Source organism: Cherax quadricarinatus, chromosome 21 (assembly GCF_038502225.1).
Source record: "Cherax quadricarinatus isolate ZL_2023a chromosome 21, ASM3850222v1, whole genome shotgun sequence".
In the NCBI taxonomy this organism is placed as follows: Eukaryota; Metazoa; Arthropoda; class Malacostraca; order Decapoda; family Parastacidae; genus Cherax; species Cherax quadricarinatus.
Window position 1 is genome coordinate 31,387,782 of NC_091312.1, and position 7,506 is coordinate 31,395,287.

The window sequence follows — 7,506 nt, forward strand, 5'->3', positions numbered from 1 at the left end:
ATCGAGAATCAAGACAGACCCGAAACTGTTGTATAGCCACATCAGGAGGAAGACAACAGTCAAAGACCAGGTGATCAGATTAAGGACAGAAGGTGGAGAACTCACAAGAAATGATCAGGAGGTATGTGAGGAGCTGAACAGGAGATTTAAGGAAGTTTTTACAGTAGAGACAGGAAGGGCTGTGGGAAGACAGAACAGAAGGGAACATCAAGAGGGAATATACCAACAAGTGTTGGATGACATACGAACAACTGAGGAGGAGGTGAAGAAGCTCTTAAGTGACCTTGACACCTCAAAGGCGATAGGACCGGACAACATCTCCCCATGGGTCCTTAGAGAAGGAGCAGAGATGCTGTGTGTGCCTCTAACCACAATCTTCAACACATCCCTTGAAACTGGGCAACTACCTGAGAAATGGAAGACAGCTAATGTAGTCCCCATATTTAAGAAAGGAAACAGAAACGAGGCACTAAACTACAGACCTGTGTCTCTGACATGTATTGTGTGCAAAGTCATGGAGAAGATTATCAGGAGGAGAGTGGTCGAACACCTGGAAAGGAACAAGATTATAAATGAAAACCAGCATGGGTTCATGGAAGGCAAATCTTGTATCACAAACCTCCTGGAGTTTTATGACAAGGTAACAGAAGTAAGACATGAGAGAGAGGGTTGGGTAGATTGCGTTTTCCTAGACTGCAGGAAGGCCTTTGACACAGTTCCCCACAAGAGATTAGTGCAGAAGCTGGAGGATCAGGCACACGTAAAAGGAAGGGCACTGCAATGGATAAGGGAATACCTGACAGGGAGGCAGCAACGAGTCATGGTACGTGAAGAGGTATCACAGTGGGCGCCTGTTACGAGCGGGGTCCCACAGGGGTCAGTTCTAGGACCAGTGCTATTTTTGATATATGTGAACGACATGATGGAAGGAATAGACTCTGAAGTGTCCCTGTTCGCAGATGACGTGAAGTTGATGAGAAGAATTAAATCGGACGAGGATGAGGCAGGACTGCAAAGAGACCTGGAGAGGCTGGACATGTGGTCCAGTAACTGGCTTCTCGAATTCAATCCAGCCAAATGCAAAGTCATGAAGATTGGGGAGGGGCAAAGAAGACCGCAGACAGAGTATAGGCTAGGTGGACAAGGACTACAGACCTCACTCAGGGAGAAAGACCTTGGGGTGACCATAACACCGAGCACATCACCGGAGGCACACATCAACCAAATAACCGCTGCAGCATACGGGCGCCTGGCAAACCTGAGAATAGCGTTCCGATACCTTAATAAGGAATCGTTCAAGACACTGTACACTGTGTATGTTAGGCCCATACTGGAGTATGCAGCACCAGTCTGGAACCCACACCTGGTCAAGCACGTCAAGAAGTTAGAGAAAGTACAAAGGTTTGCAACAAGGCTAGTCCCAGAGTTCAAGGGAATGTCGTACGAGGAAAGGTTAAGGGAAATCGGACTGACGACACTGGAGGACAGAAGGGTCAGGGGAGACATGATAACGACATACAAGATACTGCGGGGAATAGACAAGGTGGACAGAGATAGGATGTTCCAGAGAGGGGACACAGGGACAAGGGGTCACAACTGGAAGCTGAAGACTCAGACGAGTCACAGGGACGTTAGGAAGTATTTCTTCAGTCATAGAGTTGTCAGCAAGTGGAATAGCCTAGCAAGTGAAGTAGTGGAGGCAGGAACCATACATAGTTTTAAGAAGAGGTATGACAAAGCTCAGGAAGCAGAGAGAGAGAGGATCCAGTAGCGATCAGTGAAGAGGCGGGGCCAGGAGCTGAGTCTCGACCCCTGCAACCACAATTAGGTGAGTACAATTAGGTGAGTACACACACACACACACACACACACACACACACACACACACACACACACACACACACACACACACACACTCACACACACACACACACACATACGGACTCGACCCCTGCAACCTCAACTAGGTGAGTACACACACACAGGGATACCAGATCCTGAGGAAAGATAGGAGCAGAGGGGGAGGAGGGGTTGCACTGCTCATAAAAAACCGGTGGAGTTTCGAGGAAATGGAGGGCATGGACGAGATTGGAGAAAAGGACTACATAGCAGACACAATTCAATCTGGGGAACATAAGGTAGTCATTGCTGTGATGTATAACCCACCACAGAACTGCAGGAGGCCAAGAGAGGAATATGATGAGAACAACAGAGTGATGGTGGACACACTGGCTGAGGTGGCAAGAAGAGCTCACTCGAGCAAAGCAAAGTTACTGATAATGGGCGATTTCAGTCACAGGGAGATCGATTGGGAAAACCTGGAGCCACACGGGGGTCCCGAAACATGGAGAGCCAAGATGATGGATGTGGTACTGGAAAACCTCATGCATCAACATGTTAAGGACACTACCAGAGAGAGAGGAAAGGATGAACTAGCAAGACTGGGTCTTGAGGTCACCCTGAGCAGTTCAGACATTGAGAACATCACATATGAGAGGTCCCTAGAAGCTAGAGACCACGTGGTTCTGTGCTTTGAATATACAGTAGACCTACAGGTGGAGAGGGTAACAGGAGTTGAATGGGAAAAGCCAGACTATAAACAGGGGGACTACACAGGTTTGAGGAACTTCCTGCAAGAGGTTCAGTGGGACAGAGAACTGGTAGGAAAGTCGGTAAACAAAATGAAATGTCAAAGGTTAACTTCATAGGTATGGTAACCTTAGACCTGCAGAAGGCCTTCGATACTGTCAACCACAATATATTATGTAAGAAACTTCAAGCTATCGGTATAGGTTCTGTAGACTGGTTTAAGTCCTACCTTAGCAACAGGAGACAAATTGTCAAAATCAACAAAACGGAATCAGAACCCCTGCCGACAGCATGTGGAGTTCCCCAAGGTAGTATTCTGGGTCCCTTATTATTCTTATGTTATGTCAATGACATGCCTGTCAGTGTCAAGTGTAAACTCCTACTGTATGCAGATGACAGTGCTCTGTTAGTGTCAGGTAAAGACTCACAAGATATAGCTAATGTTTTAACACTGAACTGGAGTCCTGCAGCAAATGGTTAGTAGACAACAAACTATCATTACACTTCGGGAAAACTGAAGCCATTCTCTTTGGCACGAAACATAAACTGAGAAGGGTAAATAATTTTAATGTCCACTGTAATGGGGAGTCCATCACTTTGGTTTCATCAGTAAAATATCTGGGAATCCCCTTTGGCCCATGCATGACAGGAGAATTGAAAGGGAACAGTGTAGTAAAGAAAGCGAATGCCAGACTGAAGTTCCTGTATAGAGAAGCACAGTGTCTACCTACTGAGGCTCGCAGGACCCTATGTCTAGCCCTTACACAATGTCATATGGATTACGCTTGCTCTTCATGGTACTCTGCCTTGACAAAAAAAACTGAAAGATAGACTGCAAATCACCCAGAACAAAATCGTAAGATTCATCCTGGGGCTGGGACCAAGAGAGCATGTAGGCCAGAATGAATTACAGCAGTTGGATATGCTGAATGTTGAAGACAGAGTAAAACAACTGAAGCTAAATCATGTTTATAAAATTGCTCACTAACAGTGTCCAGAATAACTTGTTGTCAATTTTGTCAAGGTTGGGAACCAAAGTAATTATAGTACTAGGGGGAGAGAGCACAACTTTGTAGTACCCACAGTCAGTGGCCAGGCTTCAAACACCTTTTATTGTATAGCAATAAAGGAATGGAACAGACTGCCCGCACATGTCAAAGCCAGTCATAAGTAAGTAAGTAAGTAAGTAAGTTTATTCAGGTATACACAAATACAGTTACATAGAATTATCATACATAGCAGCATATGTGTAGAGAACCTAGGATAACCCAAAAAAGTCAGATAGAGTGACTTATTTCCATTGAACCAGTTCAAGAAGAGTGCCAAAAGGTGTCTGATGAATGTAGCTACAGAAAGGGAGGGGAATGATTTTCTATTTTTTAGCTAACATACGTGTAAATTTTACCTTATTCCTAGTAATGACCCTCGTATAGTAGATAGTCTTAATGACCCTCGTGTAGTAGATAGTCTTTTTAGTATGATAATAAGATGTTATCTTCATTATAGAATAATAAGAAAATATTATAACATTTATATTAAATAATAAGGTAAAAGGACCCCAATGGAAATAAGTCACTCTGTCTGACTTTTTTGGGTTATCCTAGGTTCTCTACACATGTGCTGTTATGTAGGATAATTCTATGTAACCGTATTTGTGTATACCTGAATAAACTTACTTACTAAAATGCAAGGAGGCAGAGGAAAGGTTTGTTCCCAAGGGCAACAGAAATAATGGGAAGACCAGAACGAGCCCCTGGTTTACCCGACAGTGTAAGGAGGCAAAAACTAAGTGCAACAGAGAATGGAAAAAGTACAGAAAGCGAAGAACACAGGAAAATAAAGAGATTAGTCGAAAAGCCAGGAACGAGTATGCACAGATAAGGAGGGAGGCCCAGCGACAGTATGAAAATAACATAGCATCGAAAGTCAAGTCTGACCCGAAACTGCTGTATAGCCACATTAGGAGGAAGACAACAGTCAAAGACCAGGTGATCAGACTGAGGAAAGAAGGTGGGAAACTCACAAGAAATGATCACGAGGTATGTACTCACCTAGTTGTACTCACCTAGTTGAGGTTGCAGGGGTCGAGTCCAAGCTCCTGGCCCCGCCTCTTCATTGGTCGCCACTAGGTCACTCTCCCTGAACCGTGAGCTTTATCATACCTCTGCTTAAAGCTATTTATGGATCCTGCCTCCACTACATTGCTTCCCAAACTATTCCACTTCCTGACTACTCTGTGGCTGAAGAAATACTTCCTAACATCCCTGTGATACATCTGTGTCTTCAACTTCCAACTGTGTCCCCTTGTTGCTGTGTCCCATCTCTGGAACATCTTGTCTTTGTGCACCTTGTCAATTCCTCTTAGTATTTTGTATGTCATTATCATGTCCCCCCTACCTCTCCTGTCCTCCAGTGTTGTCAGGTTGATTTCCCTTAACCTCTCCTCATAGGACATACCTCTTAGCTCTGGGACTAGTCTTGTTGCAAACCTTTGCACTTTCTCTAGTTTCTTTACGTGCTTGGCTAGGTGTGGGTTCCAAACTGGTGCCGCATACTCCAATATGGGCCTAACGTACACGGTGTACAGGGTCCTGAACGATTCCTTATTAAGATGTCGGAATGCTGTTCTGAGGTTTGCCAGGCGCCCATGTGCTGCAGCAGTTATTTGGTTGATGTGCGCTTCAGGAGATGTGCCTGGTGTTATACTCACCCCAAGATCTTTTTCCTTGAGCGAGGTTTGTAGCCCCCCTAGACTGTACTCCGTCTGTGGTCTTCTTTTCCCTTCCAAAATCTTCATGACTTTGCAGTTGGTGGGGTTGAACTCCAGGAGCCAATTGCTGGACCAGGTCTGCAGCCTGTCCAGATCCCTTTGTAGTTCTGCCTGGTGGGGAGCTCAACATGAGATTTAAGGAAGTATTTACAATAGAAACAGGAAGGGCTCTGAGAAGACAGCGAAGAGGGGAACACCAACAGGAAATACACCAACAGGAGCTGGATGACATACAAACAGTGGAGGACAAGGTGCAGAAGTTGCTAAGTGACCTCGATACCTCAAAGGCGAGGGGTCCAGACAACATCTCCCCGGGGGTCCTTAGAGAAAGAGCAGAAACACTGTGTGTGCCACTAACTACAATCTTCAATACATCCCTTGAAACTGGGCAACTACCTGAGGTATAAAAGACGGCAAATGTAGTCCCCATTTTTTAGAAAAGAGACAGAAACGAGGCACTAAACTACAGACCAATGTCTCTGATGTGTGTAGTATGCAAAGTCATGGAGATGATTATCAGGAGGAGAGTGGTGGAGCACCTGGAACAGAACAAGTTTATAAACGACAGCCAGCACGAATTCATGGAAGGCAAATCCTGTGTCACAAACCTTCTAGAGTTTTATGACAAGGTAACAGAAGTAAGACATGAGAGAGAGGGGTGGGTTGATTGCATTTTCCTGGACTGCAGGAAGGCCTTCGACACAGTTCCTCATAAGAGATTAGTGCAGAAGCTGGAGGATCAGGCACGTATAACAGGAAGGGCACTGCACTGCATCAGAGACTACCTGACAGGGAGGCAACAAGGAGTCATGGTACGTAACGAGGTAACACAGTGGGCGCCTGTGACGAGCAGGGTCCCACAGGGCTCAGTCCTAGGACCAGTGCTATGTTTTATATATGTGAATGACATGATTGAAGGGATAGACTCTGAAGTGTCCCTGTTCGCAGATGATGTAAAGTTAATGAGAAGGATTAAATCGGATGAGGATGAGGCAGGACTACAAAGAGACCTGAACAGGCTGGACATGTGGTCCAGAAACTGGCTTCTCAAATTCAACCCTGCCAAATGCAAAGTCATGAAGATTGGGGAAGGGCAAAGAAGACCACACACAGAGTATAGGCTAGGTGGACAAAGGCTGCAAATCTCACTCAAGGAGAAAGATCTTAGGGTGACCATAACACCGAGCACGTCTCCGGAGCCACACATCAACCAGATAACTGCTGCAGCATAGGGTCACCTGACAAACCTGAGAATAGCGTTCCGATACCTTAGTAAGGAATCATTCAAGACACTGTACACTGTGTACGTCAGGCCCATACTGGAGTATGCAGCACCAGTTTGGCACCCACACCTGGTCAAGCACGTCAAGAAATTAAAGTACAAAGGTTTGCAACAAGGCTAGTTCCGGAGCTCAGGGGAATGTCCTACGAAGAAAGGTTGAGGGAAATTGGACTGACGACACTGGGGGCAGGAGGGTCAGGGGAGACATGATAACAACATACAAAATACTGTGTGGAATAGATAAGGTGGACAGAGACAGGATGTTCCAGAGAGGGGACACAAAAACAAGGGGTCACAATTGGAAGCTGTAGACTCAGAAGAGGCACAGGGATGTTAGGAAGTACTTCTTCAGTCACAGAGTCGTCAGGAAGTGGAATAGCCCTGAAAGTGATGTAGTGGAGGCAGGAACCATAGATAGCTTTAAGACGAGGTAAAACAAAGCTCAGGGAGCAGAGAGAGAGAGGACATAGTACCGATCAGTGAAGAGGCGGGGCCAGGAGCTGAGTCTCGACCCCTGCAACCACAGTTAGGTGAGTACAATTAGGTGAGTACGCACAAAGTCACTGTGGATAACATACTTTGATATATCTTAAACATTTCTGAGTGAGTTGTCTCTAAATTCATTAATTTTATCGCACTCCAATACATAATGACGCAAGGTGTGACAATAGTCCATCTGGCAAAGTTTACATTTCGTTTGGTCTACATCTGGTGGTGGTGATTTAACCTGCCAAAGATACTTGTAACCCAGCCGGAGCCGGGCGGTAGTGACATCCAAGAGCCTGCTTATCTTGCTGGATGCACCATAGACATGTGGCTCCTCCTGCATGATGGAATGATGATAGATGGACTGACTGGTGTCACT